The following is a 24804-nucleotide window of genomic DNA, read 5'->3' on the forward strand; positions in this document are numbered from 1 at the left end:
CATATCTTTTCAAAAATATCTTCTTATCTTATCTTTTTCAAAAATATCTTTTCAAAATATCTTCTCTAACCTCCTAACTTCTTATCTTTTCAAAATTTGTTTCAACTAACTAACTAACTTTTTGTTTGTTTCTTAACTTTTTCAAAACCACCTAACTAACTCTCTCTCTCAATTTTCGAAAATATCTTCTCTCTTTTTCAAAAATTTCTTTTTAATTAACTAATTATTTTTATTTTTTTTGAATTCAAAAATTTTCGAAAAATACTAACTAACTTTCAAAAACCAATTTTCGAAAATCACTAACTCTTTTTCAAAATAATTTTCGAAAATTCCCCCCTCTCTCTCATCCTATTCTATTTATTCATTCATTAACTAACATTACTTCCTCACATCATCACCAAATTCGAACCCCATCCTCTATCTGTGTTCGAATTTCTTCTTCTTTTCTTCTACTAACAATAAGGATCCTCTTTACTGTGACATAGAGGATTCCTCTTCTTTTCTTTTTCTCTCCTCTTTATTATGAGCAGGAACAGAGAAAAAGGCATTCTTGTGGAAGCAGATCCAGAACCTGAAAGGACTCTAAAGAGAAAATTAAGAGAAACTAAAATACAACAATCCAGAGATAACCTTTCAGAAATTTTCAAACAGGCAGAGGAGATGGCAGGCGAAAATAATAATAATGAAAGGAGGATGCTTGGTGACTTTACTGCACCTAATTCCAATTTACATGGAAGAAGCATCTCCATTCCTGCCATTGGAGCAAACAACTTTGAGCTGAAACCTCAGTTAGTTTCTCTGATGCAGCAGAACTGCAAGTTTCATGGACTTCCATCTGAAGATCCTTTTCAGTTCTTAACTGAATTCTTGCAGATATGTGATACTGTTAAGACTAATGGCATAAATCCTGAAGTCTACAGGCTCATGCTTTTCCCTTTTGCTGTAAGAGACAGAGCTAGATTATGGTTGGATTCTCAACCTAAAGACAGCCTGAACTCTTGGGATAAGCTGGTCACGGCTTTCTTAGCCAAGTACTTTCCTCCTCAAAAGCTGAGCAAGCTTAGAGCTGATGTTCAAACCTTCAGACAGAAAGAAGGTGAATCCCTCTATGAAGCTTGGGAAAGATACAAACAGTTGACCAAAAAGTGTCCTTCTGACATGCTTTCAGAATGGACCATCTTGGATATATTCTATGATGGTTTATCTGAGCTATCAAAGATATCACTGGACACTTCTGCAGGTGGATCCATTCACCTAAAGAAAACGCCTGCAGAAGCTCAAGAACTCATTGACATGGTTGCTAATAACCAGTTCATGTACACTTCTGAAAGGAATCCTGTGAATAATGGGACGCCTATGAAGAAGGGAGTTCTTGAGGTTGATACTCTGAATGCCATATTGGCTCAGAATAAAATATTGACTCAGCAAGTCAATATGATCTCTCAGAGTCTGCATGGAATGCAAGCTGCATCCAACAGTACTCAAGAGGCATCTTCTGAAGAAGAAGCCTATGATCCTGAGAACCCTGCAATAGCAGAGGTGAATTACTTAGGTGAACCTTATGGAAACACCTATAACTCAACATGGAGAAATCATCCAAATTTCTCATGGAAGGATCAAAAGCCCCAACAAGGCTTTAATAATGGTGGAAGAAACAGGTTTAGCAATAGCAAGCCTTTTCCATCATCAACTCAGCAACAGACAGAGAACTCTGAACAAAATGCTTCTAATTTAGCAAATCTAGTCTCTGATCTATCTAAGGCCACTGTAAGTTTCATGAATGAAACAAGGTCTTCCATTAGAAATCTGGAAGCACAAGTGGGCCAGCTGAGTAAAAGGATCACTGAAATCCCTCCTAGTACTCTCCCAAGCAATACACAAGAGAACCCAAAAGGAGAGTGCAAGGCCATTGACATAAGCGCCATGGCCGAACCTCTGAGGAGAGGAAAGGACGTGAATCCCAAGGAGGAAGACCTCCTGGGACGTCCAGTGATCAATAAGGAGCTTCCCTCTGGGGAATCAAAGGACTCTGAGGCTCATCTAGAGACTATAGAGATTCCATTGAACCTCCTTATACCCTTCATGAGCTCTGATGAGTATTCCTCTTCTGAAGAGAATGAGGATGTTACTGAAGAGCAAACTGCCAAGTTTCTTGGTGCAATCATGAAGCTGAATGCCAAATTGTTTGGCATTGATGCTTGGGAAGTTGAACCTCCCTTGTTCATCAATGAACTAAGTGATTTGGATCAACTGACATTGCCTTAGAAGAGACAGGATCCTGGAAAGTTCATAATACCCTGTACCATAGGCACCATGATCTTTAAGGCTCTGTGTGACCTTGGTTCAGGAATAAACCTCATGCCCCTCTCTGTAATAGAGAAACTGGGAATCTATGGGGTGCAAGCTGCTAAAATCTCACTAGAGATGGCAGACAGCTCAAGAAGACAGGCTTATGGACAAGTAGAAGATGTCTTAGTAAAGGTTGAGGGCCTTTACATACCTACTGATTTCATAGTCCTGGATACTGGAAAGGAAGAGGATGAATCCATCATCCTAGGAAGACCTTTCCTGGCCACAGCAAGAGCTGTGATTGATGTTGACAGAGGTGAAATAGTCCTTCAATGGAATGAGAACTCCCTTGTATTCAAAACTCAAGGATCTCCCTCTGCAACCATGGAGAGGAAGCAGCAAAAGCTTCTCTCCAAGCAGAGTCAACCAGAGCCCCCACAGTCAAACTCTAAGTTTGGTGTTGGGAGGCTACAACCAAACTCTAAGTTTGGTGTTGAACTCCCATATCCAAACTCTAAGTTTGGTGTTGGAGAGTCTCAACAAAGCTCTGCACATCTGTGAGGCTCCATGAGAGCCCACTGTCAAGCTATTGACATTAAAGAAGCGCTTGTTGGGAGGCAACCCAATGTTTATCTAACTCTATTATCATTGTTTTTCATGTTTTCTTAGGTTCATGATCATGTGGAGTCACAAAATAAATATAAAAATTGAAAACAGAATCAAAAACAGCAGAAGAAAAATCACACCCTGGAGGAGCATCTGTCTGGCGTTCAAACACCAGAACAGAGCATAGTTCTGGCGCTGAACACCCAGAATGGGAGTATCCTGGCGCTGAACGCCCAGAACAAGCATGGTTCTGGCGTTCAACGCCAGAAATGGCAGCAAATGGGCGTTGAACGCCCAAAATGGGCACCAACCTGGCGCTGAACGCCCAAAGTTGTGTGCAAGGGCATTTTGCATGCCTAAATTGGTGCAGGGATGTAAATGCCTTGACACCTCAAGATCTGTGGACCTCACAGGATCACCTCAGGATCTGTGGATCCCACAGGATCCCCACCTACCTCATCATCTCTCTTTCCATTCATGATCATCCCTTCTGTTTTCCATTTACCACTCACATCCATACACCCACTACCTTCAAAATTCAACATCTCTCTCCCACCCATATGGCCGAGTACACACTCCCATCCATCTCCTCCATATCTTCTTCATTCTTTCTTCTTTTGCTCGAGGGCGAGCAACATTCTAAGTTTGGTGTGGTAAAAAGCATAGCTTTTTTGTTTTTTTCCATAACTATTGATGGCACCTAAGGCCAGAAAAGCCTCTAGAAAGAGGAAAGGGAAGACAAAAGCTTCCATCAAGGGTCTATAGCTCAGTGGTAGAACATTTGACTGCAAATCAAGAGATCCCTGAGATACCTCAGGGATACATTTTCTTCCACACAATTATTGGAAGCAACTAAGGGTGGAACATCAAGAGCACTCCATCATCCTTCATGAAATCAGAGAAGATCTAAAAGCAATGAAGGAGGAGCAGCAAAGACAAGGAAGAGACATAGAAGAGCTCAAGGACATCACTAAGGTGGACTCATTCCTTGTTCTTACTTTCTCTGTTTTTCGTTTTCTATGTTATGTGCTTATCTATGTTTGTGTCTTCATTACATGATCATTAGTAGTTAGTAACTTTGTCTTAAAGTTATGAATGTCCTATGAATCCATCACCTCTCTTAAATAAAAAATGTTTTAATTCAAAAGAACAAGAAGTACATGAGTTTCAAATTTATCCTTGAACTTAGTTTAATTATATTGATGTGGTGACAATGCTTCTTGTTTTCTGAATGTATGCTTGAACAGTGCATGTCTTTTGAAGTTGTTGTTTAAGAATGTTAAATATGTTGGCTCTTGAAAGAATGATGACTAGGAGACATGTTATTTGATAATCTGAAAAATCATAAAAATAATTCTTGAAGCAAGAAAAAGCAGCAAAGAACAAAGCTTGCAGAAAAAAAATAGAAAAAAAAATTAGGCGAAAAAAAAAATTAGAAAGAAAAAGAAAAAGCAAGCAGAAAAAGCCAAAAGCTCTTAAAACCAAGAGGCAAGAGCAAAAAGCCAATAACCCTTAAAACCAAAAGGCAAGGGCAAATAAAAAGGATCCCAAGGCTTTGAGCATCAGTGGATAGGAGGGCCTAAAGGAATAAAATCTTGGTCTAAGCGGCTAAACCAAGTTGTCCCTAACCATGTGCTTGTGGCGTGTAGGTGTCAAGTGAAAACTTGAGACTGAGCGGTTAAAGTCAAGGTCCAAAGCAAAAAAAGAGTGTGCTTAAGAACCCTGGACACCTCTAATTGGGGACTTTAGCAAAGCTGAGTCACAATCTGAAAAGGTTCACCCAATTATGTGTCTGTGGCATTTATGTATCCGGTGGTAATACTGGAAAACAAAGTGCTTAGGGCCACGACCAAGACTCATAAAATAGCTGTGTTCAAGAATCATCATACTGAACTAGGAGAATCAATAACACTATCTGAACTCTGAGTTTCTATAGATGCCAATCATTCTGAACCTCAATGGAAAAAGTGAGATGCCAAAACTATTCAAGAGGCAAAAAGCTATAAGTCCCGCTCATATGATTGAAGCTCTGTTTCATTGATAGTTTGGAATTTATAGTATATTCTATTCTTTTTATCCTATTTTGATTTTCAGTTTCTTGGGGACAAGCAACAATTTAAGTTTGGTGTTGTGATGAGCGGATAATTTATACGCTTTTTGACATTGTTTTTAGTATGTTTTTAGTAGGATCTAGTTACTTTTAGGGATGTTTTTAATAGATTTTTTGTTAAATTCACATTTCTGGACTTTACTATGAGTTTGTGTGTTTTTCTGTGATTTCAGGTATTTTCTGGCTGAAATTGAGGGACTTGAGCAGAAATCAGATTCAGAGGTTGAAAAAGGACTGCTGATGCTGTTGGATTCTGACCTCCCTGCACTCAAAGTGGATTTTCTGGAGCTACAGAACTCGAAATGGCGCGCTTCCAATTGCGTTGGAAAGTAGACATCCAGGGATTTCCAGCAATATATAATAGTCCATACTTTGGAGAAGAATAGAGGACGTAAACTGGCGTTCAACGCCAGCCTTCTGCCCAAATCTGGCGTCCAGCGCCAGATAAGGATCCAAAACCAGAGTTGAACGCCCAAACTGGCACAGAAACTGGCGTTCAACTCCACAAATGGCCTCTGCACGTGTAACACTTAGGCTCAGCCCAAACACACACCAAGTGGGCCCCGGAAGTGGATTTATTCATCAATTACTTACTCATGTAAACCCTAGTGACTAGTTTATTATAAATAGGACCTCTTACTATTGTATTAGGCATCTTTGGATTACCTTATGATCCTTTGATCACGTTTTGGGGGCTGGCCATCTCGGCCATGCCTGGACCTATCACTTATGTATTTTCATACGGTAGAGTTTCTACACTCCATAGATTAAGGTGTGGAGCTCTGCTGTTCCTCAAAGATTAATGCAAAGTACTACTGTTTTCTATTCAATTCTTCTTATTTCGCTTCTAAGATATCCATTCGCACCCAAGAACGTGATGGAGGTGATGATTATGTGTGACGCTCATCACCATTCTCCCCTATGAACACGTGTCTGACAAACACTTCCGTTCTACATGAAATAAGCTAGAATGAATATCTCTTAGATTTCCTAACCGGAATCTTCGTGGCGTAAGCTAGAATGATGGCGGCATTCAAGAGAATCCGGAAAGTCTAAACCTTGTCTGTGGTATTCCGAGTAGGATTCAATGATTGAATGACTGTGACGAGCTTCAAACTCGCGAGTGCTGGGCGTTAGTGACAGACGCAAAAGGAGGGTGAATCCTATTCCAGCATGATCGGGAACTGACAGATGAATAGCCGTGCCGTGACAGGATGCGTGAGCATATTATTCACTGAGAGGAGGGGATGTAGCCACTGACAACGGTGATGCCCTTGCATAAAGCCAGCCATGGAAAGGAGTAAGACTGATTGGATGAAGATAGCAGGAAAGCAGAGGTTCAGAGGAACGAAAAGCATCTCCATTCGCTTATCTGAAATTCCTACCAATGAATTACATAAGTATCTCTATCCCTATTTTATTATATCATATTCGAAAACACCATTATCAATTTATATCTGCCTGACTGAGATTTACAAGGTGACCATAGCTTGCTTCATACCAACAATCTCCGTGGGATTCGACCCTTACTCACGTAAGGTATTACTTGGACGACCCAGTGCACTTGCTGGTTAGTGGTACGAGTTGTGAAAAGTGTGATTCACAATTTGTGCACCACTACACAAGTTCCAAAGGCGCGCAGGAGCTGCCCTTTGAAGAGCAACTAACGCGGCTCCTTTCTTCATCAGGGGGTCCAACTTCAATCCGTGGAGCACCAGTCCGACCGACCTCAGCATAAACCCATCCTTCAAGACTCATTCTTCCTTCGAAAGATCTATGTTGGCTATGGTCAATTGTTAGCCCAATACCCTGAAGGCCCAAACTGCCCATGCCACCCCTATCTCTTTTATTTTCTGTTTCCTTGTGAATACAATGGCCCGCCAAAAATGTTCTTTTAGCCATAATATCACCCGCATGTATCCCTCCACCCAAATTTAAATTTCCTTGTGACAAAGTCCTTTATAAGTCCCCTTCCATAATAAATTCATAATCCCCATAATCCTTGCCTCTATCAATTTCCTTTAATGCATTTAAGTCAGTTACTGTTTTTTTTTTTAACGAAAATAAATGCTCCTGATTCCTGTCATTCAAAAACATGTCATGAATTACTATTCTACCCTTATTTTCACCGTGATCCCTTGGCCCTGCCTCCACCAATTCATCTGCCAGATCAAACATCGATGTCGGCGTCTTTCTTTCTCTGTCACTTGCATCATGGTTGATCTTCATCATTTGTAAATTTTCATCTACCATAATGCTCTCTGCTCCACATATCTCACGTCCCACCTCCTTCACAAAAACATCAAACCCATTAGTACCAACTGTTTTGTGGATCCATTCATCACTAATAACATCAAACATACAAGTATCGATTTGAATTCTTCTAGAGCTGAATGATAAATTTGATTCCGTCACTTCATCACACTGTACTACTTCCCCCTAATGTCCACCTATCGTTTTGAACGTTTCTGCAGACTATACATGCAGTGGCACTCCAAAGCATTCTAGCCATACTCTTCTAGTCTCACTTTGTTTTGATTATTTCCATCTCCAAACACTATGAATTTTGAAGGTATAACACTCCTCCGCATGCTTCATGGTGTCAAAAATTAATAGTGCCTTATAAGCTCCTAATTCCCGGACTTGAACAACCTGAGGCAGATTCTTACTAACTACCTTTTTTAGAGCATTGAAATCTATGGTCGTGGTCATCCCCCTGACTAAACTCCTTGCTAGCCAACCCATATTCTCTTCTGCAACTGTTACTTCAACCTTCTTTGTCCATCCATTACCGTTTGGGTCCTTATCCGACGTATTCTTCATCATCACTCCCCCACCTGCAGGTGTAACTACATTGTCCCCACGTTGAGCCTGCCTAATCTCATCAGCATTTCATGCTCTTTCTTCGACATGTCCTCTTTTCTCCTTCTCCTTCATTGGCCTTCTATACTTAGCTTCTTTTACTGAGATTGTCTTTCCTCGTATTCTCATGCGATCTATGTCCATTATTGTCTTCAGTGATCCCCTTTCGTTGTGTACCATATAAAGGCAAAAAGATATATCATACGTTTTTTCTTCTTACGAAAAAGATATATGTCATTGATTCTTCTTGTCCAGTTGAATAAGTGAAATAACTCCCTCATCAAGATATCTTCAGGTAAATTGTCGACAAAAATGGTGAAAGAGTCATTTTCCAAGTCATGATACTCTTTTCGGTTCCAAACTCTACGATCCTTTGAATGATGTGATTCCTAAGTCCTATCCCTCTCTCTTTCTCTCTCTCTTTCTCTCTCTCTACCAAAAATAAAGGTTCTGCTCATAATTGCTGGGTCCGCTGCAGTTCTTGGAGCAGTTTTTATGAAAAAAGTCTCGGTAGCTAGCAAATTTCAACAAACTTTAGCCAACATTTGACTTTTAATATTATATATGTTACATTTGAGTTTTGTTTAGATACATATATACAAAAGACTAATGTTGACTAACTGATAGTATAAAATGATAAAATTAACTGGTTCTATAGCACTATCGATTTTTGTGAAAAAAATCTTAAGGACCAACAGATTCTAACAAATTAGCCAACATTTAGCATTTAATACTATGTTACATTTGGGTTTTGTTTAAACTAATATAGAAAAAAAATTAATGCTAACTAACTGATGGTCTAAAATTATAAAATCTGCTAATTCTGTAGCATTACTAAATTACACATTGTTCATTGCATATTTTCATTAATAACGTAAGTTCTTACACATAAATAACCTACTAATTATTAGACTTAAAATCCTTTGATAAACAAATATTGTTTTAGACTTTCTATTAAATGACCCATTCATATTCAAGTATTGGTTGGGATCAACTAAAAGACTTGATATGTGAAGATGCAAAAAATAAAATTAGCATATTTATTGAAATATAGAAAAAATAACTATTTGTATCTATGAACTTTGCAAATGTTTACAAAAGTATTTATTAAACAAAAAAACTAACGTTATACTTATGAGAGATAGGTTTTGTGTGATAAAATTACCTAAACTCTAATTTTTTGTTAATTTTTTTTATAAAATTCTCAAATTATCCCATCCTTTATCTTCAACGTCAACTCCACACCATCTGTTCTTCTCCAAATCTCAAGGTAGAGCTTCTGACGGCAGTGGCAGCGCTTATGTTCCTGTTCGTAAAGGCACGATGGAAGAACGATGAATTTGGGTTGATGGGGAGAATAAACAGTGTCGATTTGATGGTGGACATTCATATGGCGAATACAAACGGTTACAGGACGCCGGAGGAAGAGGGGTCGATGGCGGGGGTGGGGATGGGGATAGCAAAGAGACGATATTCAAATAGAGGAGGGGCGCGGGGGAGGGGGAATGAGGGACTTTGTAATGGTGAACGACAAGTAAGGGGTGTTTGGGATGTAGGATTTGATGAAGGCATCGACGGAGGTACTAGGAAACGGAGGGCTGCGGTCGGTGTACAAGGCGGCAATGACGAACGGGCTGTCGTCGGTGGTGAAGAGGGTGAGAGATATGAACAAAATGGTAAGGGATGTGTTTGATGCTGAGACGAGGCATAAGAATATATATTGAGGCCTTTGGCTGTTCATTACCGTCCGGAGGAAAAGCTCTTCATTATTGATTATATGCTCAAAGACAGCTTGTTTTATGTGGCTTCTCAGAACTGTTGAAGCTCAACCTTGGAATTTGAGAAAGAAGAGATGATGTAGAGTTGAGGTTAAAGATAAAATGTAGGAGTAATTTAGAAATTTTGTTAAAAAGTCAACAAAAAATTAGAATTTTAGTATTTTTGTCTCACAGAACTATGGAACCTATTTTTTATGAGTATAATATTAATTTTTTTTTTATGAGTACTTTTATTGTTCGCAAAATTTATGGGTACAAATGATTATTTTTTTTAGAAAATATAAAAGAAAATTCTAAGTAATTATACAAATTAAGTAAATTAATAATGCTAAAAAGCTAAGGAAGAGTTGAAATTGAAAACACAAATATCCTATCATTCAAATAATCTAGTGAAACATAAATTTTATATAATTAAAATTTGTTTATGTAAAAGAAAGTTATTAAAGAAGGAAGAATAAAGCAAATGAAGAGGGGACTTAAAAATAACTTTTGTATTATAATTTGAATCAATGTTTAACAAAAAAAGATAAATAACAAATAAAGTTTGATCAAAATTTTAAGAATATAGTTAAATAAAAATCGTTGAATCTATATTCCTTTAATTTCATACAACCATCAATTTATTTATGCATCAATGTTGGTGCCACATGACGAGGCATTAAGGAATCGTTTATCAAAACTAATAATACTGTGTAAAAATTTTATCTGACACCCATTTTTTGTACTTTCGGTGGCATATTTTTCTTCTATTAAAGGAATAGATTAGGCGACATGCATTACTTAGATGGCAGAATCTTCGTACCTAGGATAATTCTTCCATATATGCATGTTACATTGTACCATAGATATTAAGCAGCAGTTCAGGATATTAGTGTGATGACATCGATCTCATAAGCCTTGCCAATGGAAAATTAGTATATGGGAAAAATTAATTTTCGCCATATATAATGAAGCCTTGGTCCCCTTAATTAAAATGGTTGCATGCCGTGTGTATACTAATAATGCGTATCCAGAACTAAAGGATCTCTTGCCCCTTAAATTAAAGAGAAAAGTATTGTATTATTTTCAAACGCTTAGATTATTAACTTCTAATTTATTTTTTAACGTTTGAAGCATTTTATTCTTATTCTTAATATTTTAATTTATTTCGTTTTATTTAAATTTTTTGTCATAATTAAATTTTTTCTTTTAAAAATATCTTTTTTTATTATTATATATCTTAGCTTCTTTATTTTTTATATTATTTTATTATTTTTATTCTCAAATTACTATGACCTTTATGACCATTATATATAATTACAATTACTAAAAGAAAATTATAATGGAGAAATAGGTATTTTTGAAAGAAAAAAAAAGATAATTTGGACCAAAAGAATAAAATAAGATAAAATAAAACATATAAGATAAAAATTAAGATGTTTAAAATGTTAAAAATAAAATTAGGACTTAACTCGAATAATAGTGTCAAAAATAATATTTTATTCTAAATTAAAATAGCTAATTAAGTCAGTTTGGAAGAATTCGTTAAAATTCGAGTCAATTACAGTTTGAATAACTCGTCAAGCAATTTAATAGTCCTTATTCTTGTTTGTAAACATCAATGGGTATAATTATCGTTGGTTTGACTTTTAAAGTCATAGTTCAAGCAATCTTTACAATGATAAAAATATACAAACTCGATCATTAGTATAAAAGTTCTGTAAAATAGAGAGTAATTGTTAAAATCTATGAAAATTTGGAAAGAATCATATAATAAATTTTTGTGTTGGAATAAATTAATTTCAATAACTCAGATCATCCATATTGAATCACCAAAAATATATCATAATACGGAAGCGTATCTTTACTTGTAGAAATTAGAAATTAATGAAAAGATTCAGTCTTGTGGTTCTTTCAATCTTCCTCAACCAAAATCTTCTGTATTCCTAAACGGCTGAATTGTGACTCTTTTGATGGGAAAAGAATAACAAAGGCGGCTTTTGGTATATTGGGGACCGAAAGCCTGTAGGCCTATTTATATTTGAGCGTGGCACCCATTAAACCTTTAAACCCAAATAAAATAGTATCTAAAGCACAAAAGATAATATATCTAAAATTCAAAAAGATAATTATCTAAGAAACAAAAGATAATATCTGGTTTTATTCTCATTTAATTCCAAATCAAAAGTAATAATGACTTATTCAATTAGCATTTATAACAATAAATGAGATCATCATTATATAAGTCATTTAATTTGAAATAGCATAATTTGTGATTACAATTAATATATGTATTACCCACAAACAAATTAGGAAATTAAAATAATTTCCTAACAATCTCCCACTTGGGCTATACATATATTCTTTCTTGACATAATCACACCTTATAAACTTTATGCGCGCATCTGAATGCTATTTCTCTCATTACTTTAACAATCTGGTCCGTCTCATACATTAGATATGGAACTACCGCAGCTTTTATCACATTAATGTCGCGACTAAACCACTCCAGATCAAATTTGGATGAGTAATATGGAAATTACATGCCAAGTGATCTCATACATGTCTATTTCCAGCTGGTCCAACTTTAAAACTTTATTGAGATCAAACGCAAAACAAATTTTACAAAATGAACATTTCACATAACATGAAATAAACCATCAACTTAATTCTTCAGAAAAATAACTTAATATCTGTCATAGGACATATAGCATAAACTCCCACTAAACCAAAGCATCACAAATATTGACACCCATCCGAGCAGTGTGCTTATGAAAGACTTTAGGGATCAATCCCTTCGTTAATGGGTCTGCTAGCATATACTCTGTTCCTATATGTTCTATGGAAATATGTTTTTCTTGAATTTTCTCTTTGACAACTAAGAACTTGATGTCTATATGCTTCGATTTTGTCAAGCTCTTATTGTTGTTGGAGTATAATACTGCTGACTTATTGTCACAGAATATCTTTAACGGCCTTTCAATGTCATCTACTATATGAAGCTCAATGAAAAAGTTTTGCAACCATATGTCATGAAATCGGAATCAGAGTACCTAATGATCTCCAAATTTTCTGATCTCCGATAAGTAAGCATGTAATTTTTTGTTCTCTTTAAATAATGCATTACGCGTTAAATAGCTATCCAATGATTCTTGCCTAGATTTCTCAAGTATTTACCCAACACTCCCACTATAAATGATATATCGGGACGTATGTAGACTTGAGCATACATTAAGCTCCCTAGTGCTGAAGGTTTATCATGCATTGCTGTCCTCTCAAGATCATTTTTAGGGCATTGTTTGTAACACCCTAATATGCAAATCCTTATGCTCGAGTCATAAGTCAATGATATTACGGTGGTACGACTCTCAGGAGGATTTTTAATAAATAAATATAGGTACTTTCGAAAGGAGTATTAATCGAGAAGCCTGAAAAGAGTAGAAATAAAATCGCGAAGACGTATCACTCACGTTTCGACAACAAAAGATAAACCGCGGAGCCGAAAACGTTATACGGACAAGGCGTAGAGGAGATTAAGAGATAGATAACAGATAGATATATATAACATAAGTAAATAGCCACTAGTCGCGACCCGCGAAGTTTAGGCCGGCTAGGGTACAGTATGAAAGTAGTTGATAACAGTATATCCTAATCTCTCCCGAAGGAAACATGAGAGCCTCTATAGGCAATTCAAAAGAGTTCAATACATAATATAATCTTTTCGAAACAAAGGTGGAGAGATTCTAAGCAAAACCCAAAGTAGAAAAAATAAAGATCTTCGCCGTCTCTCAGACGACCCACAACTCACTTTTGAGCACCTGGACCTGTATCTGAAAAACAAGAGATATATACGGAATGAGAACCCCGGGCCCATGGGTTCCCAGTACGGTAAAAGTGCCAAATAAATTCAATGTACTGCAATAAAAACTCACTAAGCATCCTAAACTTCTTCGCCAATTATTCATCCTAGGTTCTCGTTAATCCATGAATAGGCAACTGTCATAAGGGAGTGCTAAATCTAATTCATGTTTCACATGTTTCCCAACTCGCTGACTCTTCCACGAATCAGACTCAGAATTATAAACAAAACCATCACCAGTTGTTCTGCCTCAGCAATTCTATATCAATACATCATACACTCGCCTGGAGCTAGTGAAACCACATCACTGCGTCTACCCAGGGAGCTCCATTTATCTCATTCAATAATCATCATCATCATGCAATCACATCATCAATTCATCTCATCAAGAACAGCCCTCAACACCCACCGACACCAGCATGAGGGGACTCTCAGTTGTACAAACACAAGCAATACAGGCAAGTACTACACAAATATGATACAAGTAGAACAAGTAGCATATAGTCAGGTAACATGGCATATATGATGTAGAAATCCAAAACAAATGGCAAACCCAAACAATTCAAACATATGCAAATGATGAATGCCTGCCCTATGGCTGATGATATCATCTGTCGGTTATATAGCCAACCTGACATGTCCTGGTAGCTAACCATTGGACAGAAATACCCTTGCGGAGCAAGTAGGTTTGAGCTACAACCCCCTTGCTACTGCCCGCTCAACCCAGAGCCAGTGAAATAATCACTACTGCGGCTACTACCCAGGCGGGTGTCTAAAAGCTCAACCTGGAGCGAGTGGAATCACCACTACTACCGCTACTACCCAGGCGTCACAATCTCTGACCTGGAGCAATTGGGACGAACCACAACCCTTGCTACTACCCAGGGTCTCAATCTCTCTCCTGGAGCAAGTGGGACGAACCACAACCCTTGCGACTACCCAGGATCTCAAAATATACATTCGTTCAGTTTAGAAGCAATCATCACTGTTATCAAATCTCAAACATTAACCTGGAGCAAGCGGGACGAACCACAACCCTTGCTACTACCCAGGATCTCAAAACATACATGTATTCAAAACTCCATAATTAAACTCATTTATCATAAACATCCTTTCTTGTCTCATACCCAGAGCAAGTGGACAACGCCACTGCCTACTACCCGGGGTCACACATCACATTTCAACCCTTTTCATTGTTATCCGTGTAACACATTCATTCATTAATCATATATGCATTTATACTCAGCCATAAACAATAATGGCTTTGCCGTAACCCGGCAATAACTCAGCCATCTGGCCCATGGTTCAATCAAAAACCGGCCATTTATCAACAAATATAGCCCTTCGGCTCATGGCATACACGGTACTCCCACCGTCACCCTCCATATCTCATATAATCATCTTTGATCATCATTGATCATAACTTTTCCCCTTGCTTCACTCGCAAGTTACCACATCCCCTAGCTCCTTTCTCATTGCTAGGCATATCATAATGATTTAATACATAAGGGGTGAAATCGGAGGCTTAGAAGTATGAGATTTGGCTTTAAAAACTCAAAAATCAACTTTGGCATGAAAACAGGGCCACGCGTACGTGCACTCCAGGCGCACGCGCAGATGGCCAAAAACTCATCGACGCACAAGTATCATACGCGCGAACGCGCGGGTTGAAAAATATCCAAACGGCGCGCAAGCGTCAACCACGCGTACGCGTGGGTGCTCTTGCGCCCAGGCACAAAACTGGCACAACTCTGGCACAACTCTCTGGAAAATAGCTAGGCATATGGTGCAGTGCATCGACGCGCCCGCGCACACCACGCGCACGCGTGGATGGTGCTTTCTGGAAGAACGGCGCGCACGCGCCAAGTGCGCCTACGCGCGTAGGGTCCTTCTGCTAAAAATTTTCTAAGTTAAAAGCTGCAGAATTTACAAATTCAACCCCCAATCTTCCGACGGTCATAACTTCCTCATTTTAAATCATTTTTCACCCGTTCTTCGAACGGCATGGACATCCCGGATCCAATTTCATTTCTAAACAGATTTGGCAGAAAACGGAGGTCCGTAGTCTAGGTTATGTCCCGTCAAAATATGCCCAAAAACCATGTTTTCATACAAAACCACAAGGTGCCATTTTCAAAACAAGCCATTTTCAACTCTTTTCAAAATCAACCAAAACATGCCAATTTCATCCCTTTCTTTGAAATCAATCAAAATATACTAAAATCAACATCAACCCTCCTCAACTCACACATTGACACTTTCTCAAACTCAAACACATTTACATATCATACACTCTTCCTCATGCCAAATTTCAACAACACTATTTCCAATCAACCATCATTATACATAATCAATATCATACTCACTATCACGTGGTTTCACCCACAAATCAACCTTAATCATTCCTCAAGCATATATCACAACATACATATCTCTAATGCATCATCATACCATCAAGGCATCAATAGTCATAATCACATATATGACCACATAATATGTCTCAACCAAAACCAAACATACCTCATATATATAATTTCACCCAAATTTACCAAATTCCACACTTCAACTCCTCAAACCTTATTATTCTATAACCAACCCAATCATTCATATATTCATTACCGGAAATTCATCCAATCACTTGTGTCATCATACAATGCACACATCACTTACCTTTCTTACCTCTTTCCGGCCTCCAGCCCAAAATTCACGGCCTCCGGCCCAATTTTCACAATTTAAATGCATAAACCACAAATCAATACTCATTACCCAATACATCAAATTCTCAATACACCAAGCATACAAGGCCACACAATTCTCAACCCAATCATTAATTCACATTACATACCAACTATGCATATTAGCACCAACCATTTACACAATCCAAACTTAATCCTAGGGGCATCTAGCCTAGGAATTCTCATCACAACACACGGTACTTAAATGAAACTTAAACAGTACCTCTTGTAGCCAAATCAATTGAGCCTCTTCTTTGAAAGTCTTCACCAACCTTAGCTCCAAGCCTTACCAAAGCTCCTCAAGCAATACCAATCTCCCAATTGTGCACCAACATCACCAAATACACTAACATAACCAATATCACATACATACATCAACCTAGGGCTCATAAAAATGACAAATCACAAGGGTTTGAGCACTTCTTACCTCAGCCCATATGAAGTAGGGATAGAACCCACTTAAAATCCATGTTGGAGTATCCCTAAACACCCAAAATCACAAGATTTCAACATTAACTACCCAAAAACGTGTAACAGTGGAGAATTTCGAAAACTGGGCAGAGATGAATGGAATACTCACCACAAAACTTAGATAGAATTGTAGAGGATGAGAAGAGCGACGCGTGGCCGCAAACGTCTCGTCAATCGGAGCTCCGTAGCTCAAGTTATGGTGGTTTGAAGATCAAAGAGAGTTAGGTTTTCTCTCTTCTCTTCTCTCTTCTCAATTTCAGCGCCCCAACCCTTCTTTGTAGGGTAAAATGAGCTGAAATGCTCATAACTAATGTTTATATATGTTGGGTCTTGGGCCCACTTAGGCCCGGTTCACTTATTTTTGTCCGTTGTCCCAATTTTGGGCCAAAACCTTTAAGATTAGCGCTCTAAATCGTACTTTAAATATTTCTACCTTCCCTAATTATAATTCCTCATTTCTTAATCTCATTTACTCATAATCAATTTTCTCAGCTGTAGTACCAGACAGATCTCAGCCGGTACTGCCGGTCAAAATTCCACTGCGCGCTTTTACGCAGAAAACTATGTTTTCCGACTCGGAAAAATTCACTGAATCCAAATATCATATTTAAATTATCAAATTCCAATTGCCAAATCTTCCAACCATATTCACTCCTATTTAACTTATTATTTAATTAATTTCGGTTAGACCGGGTATTACATTCTACCCCCCTAACAGAAATTTTCGCCCTCGAAAATTCCATTCATCACTATCCTCTCCCTCTACCAAGCCAATTACCACTAATCACAGCTCAACTCCAAGCATAACCTCCAAACTTACTTTCTTATTCTCAAACCCTCAAATTTCTACATGACTTGCTATTATAAAGTCTCTGACTCATCAATCAAAAACCCCTTTCATTTCTAGAAAGCAAATGAGTTTGAAATAACAATTTAACAAAATCATAAGAATCCGCCTTCCTTTAATAATCAATAAAAGCATTCGAGACACATCTCTTTCGTTAAAGTTACTCATATAAAAAATTATCCTCAAAACCATAACCAACACTCTTTCAAATTTTTGGAGAAAAATTTTCAACAGTACCTCCCCAAAAATTGGAGTTTACCACCCGTCATGGGCTCCCTCAAACCAACACTACAAGAAAAAAGGCCTATGGCCACGCTTTTTTTTTCTACGCTTTAAAAGCGTGGCCAAAAGTGGTCTATGGGCACGCTTATGTGAGGGTGGCATTTGAATAGAGATTTGGCCACGCTTTTTTTTTGCTACGCTTTAAAAGCGTGGCAAAAAGGGTCAATGGCCACGCTTTTACGAGGGTGGCAGTTGATGCGAGATTTTGCCACGTGTTTTTCTGCCACGCTTATAAAGCGTAGCCATAGAGAGATTTCGGCACACTTTTAAAGCGTGGCAACATGAATTTATTATTGTTGCGTTTCAGAAGCGTAGCCGTTTCCTACAAGCCTTTTGGCACGCTTCAAAAGCGTGGCCAAAAGGTTCCCTCAGAAAAAAAATTAAAAAAGCTCGAATTAAACAAAAACACTCCTGAGAGTTCATTTCTTCGTGATCCAAACTTCAAAGACTTAGAGAAAAAAAGCTCCTTCTTTGTGCCCTGCCCTAACTCCTTCGAAAGCTCCAATGGCAACCACCAATCTCCGTTGTGCCTCACCGCTGCCCCCTTCGAAAGCCCTAGCTAACCCTTCTTCATTGTGCTCGCCTTAACCCTTCTTCAAAAGCCCTAACCCCTGCCCTCACCGCGACGACAACACTCCAACGAAGAACGACGAAGCCCTCCCTTCCGTGCTGCCGCTCGCTTCCTGCTTCTTCGCATCCATGAAGAACGACGAATCCTCCCTTCCGCGCTGACTCGAAGAACGACGAAGCCCTCCCTTCCGCACTGTCGCTCGCTTCCTGCTTCTTCGCTTCTGTGAAGAACGACGAAGCCCTCCTTTCTGCGCTACCGCTCGCTAGCTGCTTCTTCGCTTCCGTGAAGAACGACGAAGCCCTAACATCTGACGAGGTGGAAAAGCACCAGTTCCAGCTTCGAAGAAGGCTGTAGGTTTCTCCTCTTTTTGTTTTTCTGCAGTCAGATTCATGAGGATGACTCTAAGTTTTCATTCTTTTTTTTTATTATTCATTGTTTTGATTCTCATACATTTCTTCAGGAGAAGGTGAGGAACCCGTTATTCGAGAACCATCCTAAGCAGTTCGGGATCAGAGGAGCAGAGGAAGAAGAGGATCCTCAAGCAGAGGTTGAAGGCTCCACCAGCTTTGAACCAGTTCACCAAGACTGTTGACAAGAACTAGGTGCGTAAATAATTATCTCCATTTTGTTTCATTTGCTCTGTTTTATGTTTGTGTAATATTTCAAGTGTAGTAATATTTCCCTCTTATGGCAATTAGATGATGCTTGTGATTACTTTATGTTTATATCTAACTGCATTTAACTTCCTCTTTGCAATTTCACCTTTTGGAAATGATATCAGTTTCAGAAAAGGAAAGGGAAGCTTGAAAGCTAAACATATATATGGTGAATGTATTGAAGTTGTAGCTTCATTTTCTGAGAGAAAGAGTGCATCCTGTTGATCTTGTTGGTAGTGTTGTTTGAGTGAAATTTTAAGTCAATGCAATAGACTTCTCAAAGTTTTATAAAAACTATTTTCACTATTTTTGGATGTCTAGATTGAGAGCAGAAATTTATGAAAATTATTGCAATTTCTACAATAAATACTGTCGAATTCGGTTCAAACTCTGAATGATCATTTTGAGTTTGAGAGACTTCTAACTCTTATTAACTCTTGATTCTACCTTATTTTAGTTACTTAAACTTGTCTAGCTTAGTGTCACAGCCCCAAGAGCTAAGCTCTTGCCATTATCAAAAGCTAAACATATATATTAATTTCACTGTGATGCATTATTCTTTCATTACTTATATGCCAAAACTTTAGTGTGTTTGATGTATTATCTTGCTGTCACTTTAAATAAGAATTGAACGCATATAGAGTTATTAGTCAAGAGCATTTTTTTCTACTTTATTATTTGGATATTAATTACTGCAGCTTAATAAGAATTTTCTACTGGCTCACTGTATCTTCGTTTTGGTTATTTTAAATTGATTTCTGTGATGGTTACTATAGGTTCGTTTGAGCTATCATGTCCTATGTTCATGTGTGTAAGTTTAGGATTCTGCACCAAACATGAGTTCATGGTCGTATATTTTCATTGTGTTTTGCTTTATTTAACTGAGTCTTAGTAGAAATGAAGCAGGAATGCACCATTTGGAAAGGAAAGAGCACTGGTTTCAAACCCAATATATAAGACCATCTGAAATTTGAAAAGGAAAATAACACAAAATTTGAGTTTGTTTTAAAGTTGGGAACAATTTGTTATGCTTAAGAAAGGGAATGAAGTGCGGATGGGCTTATATAATATGAAGTAAGTGTTCAAAAGAGCTCTTTGCCTCAAAATGCAATATACTGTGGCTTACTCTCCATCTAGCATTAGATACCTAGCAACAGTAGCTCCATTGTGCATATTTCTTCATTCCTACCACTGGTTCTGATGTTTTATTATTCAATTTTAGAACCTGGGCATGCTTTGTTGATTTATTCTCTGTACAGGAAGGGGCTGGGCACCAGGTTGTATCTACGTTTGTGGAGATTGTGTTTGACAATTCAGACAATCGTATTTCGGTAATTTTTTTTTATTATTCATCTTTTTGTATGCTATTTTCATCTTTTGTTGTCTAAAAAGTATATAACAGATCGTGTGAATGCCATGGTGATGGATTATGGAAAAGTAGCTTTCTTTGGGTACTTCTGTTTCTTATTAGAAAGATACTTATATATAGCCTTTTTAATATTCTTGTTAGAAATATTCATATGGAATTCTGCTAACAAGTTGCCTTTTTAATATTTTTAACATGTCATTTCTTAATTGCTTTAAGTGCAACAATGTGTTGGATATTTGTGTGTTCTCATCTAATGAATGCATATTATGGGTAATGCTGCTCAACCCATTTTTGGCAAATGAGTTAATGAGTAATAACATAAAGGTTTTGTTTTCACTAAATAAATTTGTGATTACAAGATGAGTGCAGTTTCTTTCTGTGCATTGCCTCTTTTAGTTATTTAATTTACATACTTTAAAATGATGTTAAATACTTTCTGCTTGCTCTAAGTCATTTGATTCACAGAATACTCTGGGTATTCTCTCTTTCAATTTTTGAAAAACTACCTAAGTTTTGATGTGATTCTTATAATTATATTTTTTTAAAGTCATATGGAAATCCTTTTTTTTTAAAATGCTTCAGCCTCGATAGGGTGATGTAATTTCTCCATTGCTTCAGAATTGCTCAAGACTCTAGTGATTTTTGTTTTTATAGAACATGGATACGATTGGCAATAATTTTGTTTGAAATCTTGGCATCTATCTTTGATGCTGAATAGGTTGACAAGGAGGAAGTGCGTTTGCGCCGGACTATTGGTTTGAAGAAGGATGAGTATTTTTTAGATGGAAAACACATAACGTGAGTAGAATTTATTAACATATAGTATCTTAAAAAAAAACTGATTAGATTTTAGTCTTTTAAATTGACCATTATCCTACAATATTAGTTTGGGTTGTGGAGTTCTTATTCTTTTCATACTGCATTTTTTGAATACTACTTGAAAATATTTTTTACACTGCAGAATGTAGAAGAAAGTAAAGAAAGAGCACTACAGGATTAACACTCTGATTCTGAGTTGCTTGCTCATGTCTTTCCAAGGTGATTGCTGGTTACAATTATTGTACGACTATAACATTCATTTGTTGATAATATATGTCTTTTCATTTTTTGGTTTGGTATAAGATGCACTAACACAACTATATTTAAAATTATGCAGGGAAGTGCTGAAAACCGTTTCGCTCACAATGATGATCAGTAATCATGAAGTTTTATTTTTTGTAATGAAGTGTAAAGGAAGTAGATAATGTAACCCATGTTGGAATTGTAATTCATGTATTAGGAAACTGCTAGTGGATGAGACTTTGATTTTGGTATTTTGTTAGAGTATTATCTATGATTTTGTAAGGTTTATAAAAAAGAGAGTGCCAATAGGTACTGAACTATTTTACAGCCACGCTTTAAAACAGCCAATAGGTTTATAAAGCGTAGCCATATCTCTACTTGTTGCCACGCTTTGAAAGCGTGGCGATATACATTACAGTGCGCATCAACAGCCACATTTTAAAAGCGTAGCTGTATCTCACAGCTATTGGCACGCTTTAAAAGCGTAGCCATATGTCTTGCTATTGGCACGCTTTAAAAGCGTAGCCATATTTCACACATATGGCCACGCTTTTAAAGGGTGGCGATAAAAAAAAGCGTGGCAAGAAAAAAAGCGTGGCAATAGGTCACAAAAAGCGTGGCGATAGAGCAACCGGCACCCTTGCAGTTGTGACCCTTTCAAAAGCGTGCCGGTAGCTCAAAAAGCGTGGCGAAAAGCTATCGCTACGCTTTTAAAGACTTTTCGCCACGCTTTTAAAGCGTAGCAAAAAGCTTGTTTTCTTGTAGTGCAATCTCAGTACCGCATCTGTATTTCAATTTAGTGGCTTTCACATTCGTCTTTCAAAACCAATCATTATAAATCTCAATCTAATTCCAAGGTCACTATGACCAAACATCATGGTACTCATCTCTCAAACACGACAACTTGCACTCTCTCATCATCTAAATCCAATTATGCATCATGATAATTTCCTCATCCGCTTTAGAACCATCAAAGCTCGCAGCCGCAATCAATTCCAACTATTTGGGGATCATTACTTGCAGTAACCCACTTAACCCTTCTAGTATTCAAACTTAAGATATTATAGTAAACTTTTACAGCTCCTAGTTGTAGCTATCCTGTGTTACTGCTTCCGCAAGTTTCTGCTGCTTTATTCTTATCTCTCGCCTAGTACGAGCTCTATTACTTACTTCCTCAAGTACTCAACCACAACTTAGCATGACTAGCATTTCAAATCAACGTTTCCAAATCCTTCATTTAGGACCATTCCTTATCTATTTAAATCAAAGGAACTAAAAGTCACAGGTTCAATTCGTTTCACCAAAAATCCAGAAATTAACCAGCTACATAACAAACACAACACATCATTCTCAACAAAAAAAATCATTTACATCACAGGCATTTATCCATTTGTATCAAGGCAAATCCTTACTCGGACCATCCGGTTTGCTCCTCAGTTTAATATTAAACTCAACATTCCCAGTTTTACTGTACAGGCGGTATTATAAAATCATGCACTATCCTTTAAGCCTGATTATTGCAATTACCTCAATCTTACTGTCGTAATCGGCCCGCATCCTGACTCTCTCCTTGTTGGCAATTTCTTGATACATGCCTTGGTAACCCGCACTTGTAACATACACCTAACCCCAATCGGCACGGCCTATTTGGGTGATGACTCCCACATCTCTGACAGCTCGAAACATCAGAAGCAGCCGCTGCCCGTTTTCCCTTACCATTCCTTTGGGACTCCTCACTCGTCGCAAAGTTATTCTGTCCTTGGGGAAAGTGTTGTACGTATCCTCTCTCCTTAAACTCTCGACCCCTTGGTGCGAATCCTTGGTTGTGCTCTCTATGACTTCCCTTCTCTGCAACCCTCCTTTTCACACACTCTTCAGCAATTCTACTCTTATTCACCAACTCTGAAAAAGTTCGGATCTCCATTGGTCCCACTGAACTTAAGATGTCGCTCCGGATCCCTCCTTTATACTTAATACATTTCCATTCCTCGAAGTCTCCCAGAGCTCCTTGACACATGCGGGAAAACCTGAATAGCTCCTCGAATTTGCCTGTATACTCAGATACGGACATAGCACCTTGCTTCAACTGCAGTAACTCCAATTCCTTGGTTGTCATGGCAGAATTCGGAAAGTACTTCTAATAGAATTCCACCTGGAAGGCATCCCAAGTGATAGGATCATTCCCCTGTTGCAGGAGACGTCGAGCCCCTTGCCACCAATGCGATGCTTCCCCGGTGAGCAGATAGGTAGCAAATTCAACACACTGCTCTTCAGACACCAACTGCGCTTGCAGTGCTCGCTCCATGGCCTGAAACCAAGTATCGGTTTCAGTCGGATTGGTGGTTCCCTTGAACTTAGGTGGATTAACCTTTAAGAAGGTTGCCAGTGTCATCGGGCCCTAAGCTTCCCTTCCGCCATTGCCATTATTGTTTATCTGTTGCCCAAGAGCCTCCGCAGTGGCCTGCATAGCAGCAGCCATATTCTCCAACACCGCCATAAGGTTTACCGGGTAATTCGGGTTGATTTCCAGTTCCTGCGTATTAGTACGACCTCTTTCACGTCCCCGACCGGGTCCACGAGGTGTCATCTGGTTCCTATACACACCAAACAATCGATATCAAGTTGATCAGTCTCAATATCAGAAGTATAGTGCTTCAAAGTACCAAAGGTACACTCATGGACTTTATGCTAGATGTATCGGTTAGATACCCTAACTAGCACAGGCACAGACTCAGAGTATGCATTGAAGCATAGGCAGTTCCATCCCTCAGGCTCACGAGGACGAACTGCTCTGATACCATAATGTAACACCCTAATATGCAAATCCTTATGCTCGAGTCATAAGTCAATGATATTACGGTGGTATGACTCTCAGGAGGATTTTTAATAAATAAATATAGGTACTTTCGAAAGGAGTATTAATCGAGAAGCCTGAAAAGAGTAGAAATAAAATCGCGAAGACGTATCACTCACGTTTCGACAACAAAAGATAAACCGCGGAGCCGAAAACGTTATACGGACAAGGCGTAGAGGAGATTAAGAGATAGATAACAGATAGATATATATAACATAAGTAAATAGCCACTAGTCGCGACCCGCGAAGTTTAGGCCGGCTAGGGTACAGTATGAAAGTAGTTGATAACAGTATATCCTAATCTCTCCCGAAGGAAACATGAGAGCCTCTATAGGCAATTCAAAAGAGTTCAATACATAATATAATCTTTTCGAAACAAAGGTGGAGAGATTCTAAGCAAAACCCAAAGTAGAAAAAATAAAGATCTTCGCCGCCTCTCAGACGACCCACAACTCACTTCTGAGCACTTGGACC

At 38.1% G+C, this 24804-nt stretch overlaps 1 non-coding gene across 1 annotated transcript; it reads right to left on the bottom strand.

The window, feature by feature from the left end:
• Positions 1 to 1056: 1056 nt before the first annotated feature.
• On the bottom strand, positions 1057 to 1164 carry LOC112752531 (small nucleolar RNA R71). Its single transcript, XR_003176963.1, has one exon. It is a non-coding gene; the product is annotated as a small nucleolar RNA R71 (small nucleolar RNA).
• Positions 1165 to 24804: the final 23640 nt, after the last annotated feature.

Source organism: Arachis hypogaea, chromosome 15, assembly GCF_003086295.3.
Source record: "Arachis hypogaea cultivar Tifrunner chromosome 15, arahy.Tifrunner.gnm2.J5K5, whole genome shotgun sequence".
NCBI lineage: Eukaryota > Viridiplantae > Streptophyta > Magnoliopsida > Fabales > Fabaceae > Arachis > Arachis hypogaea.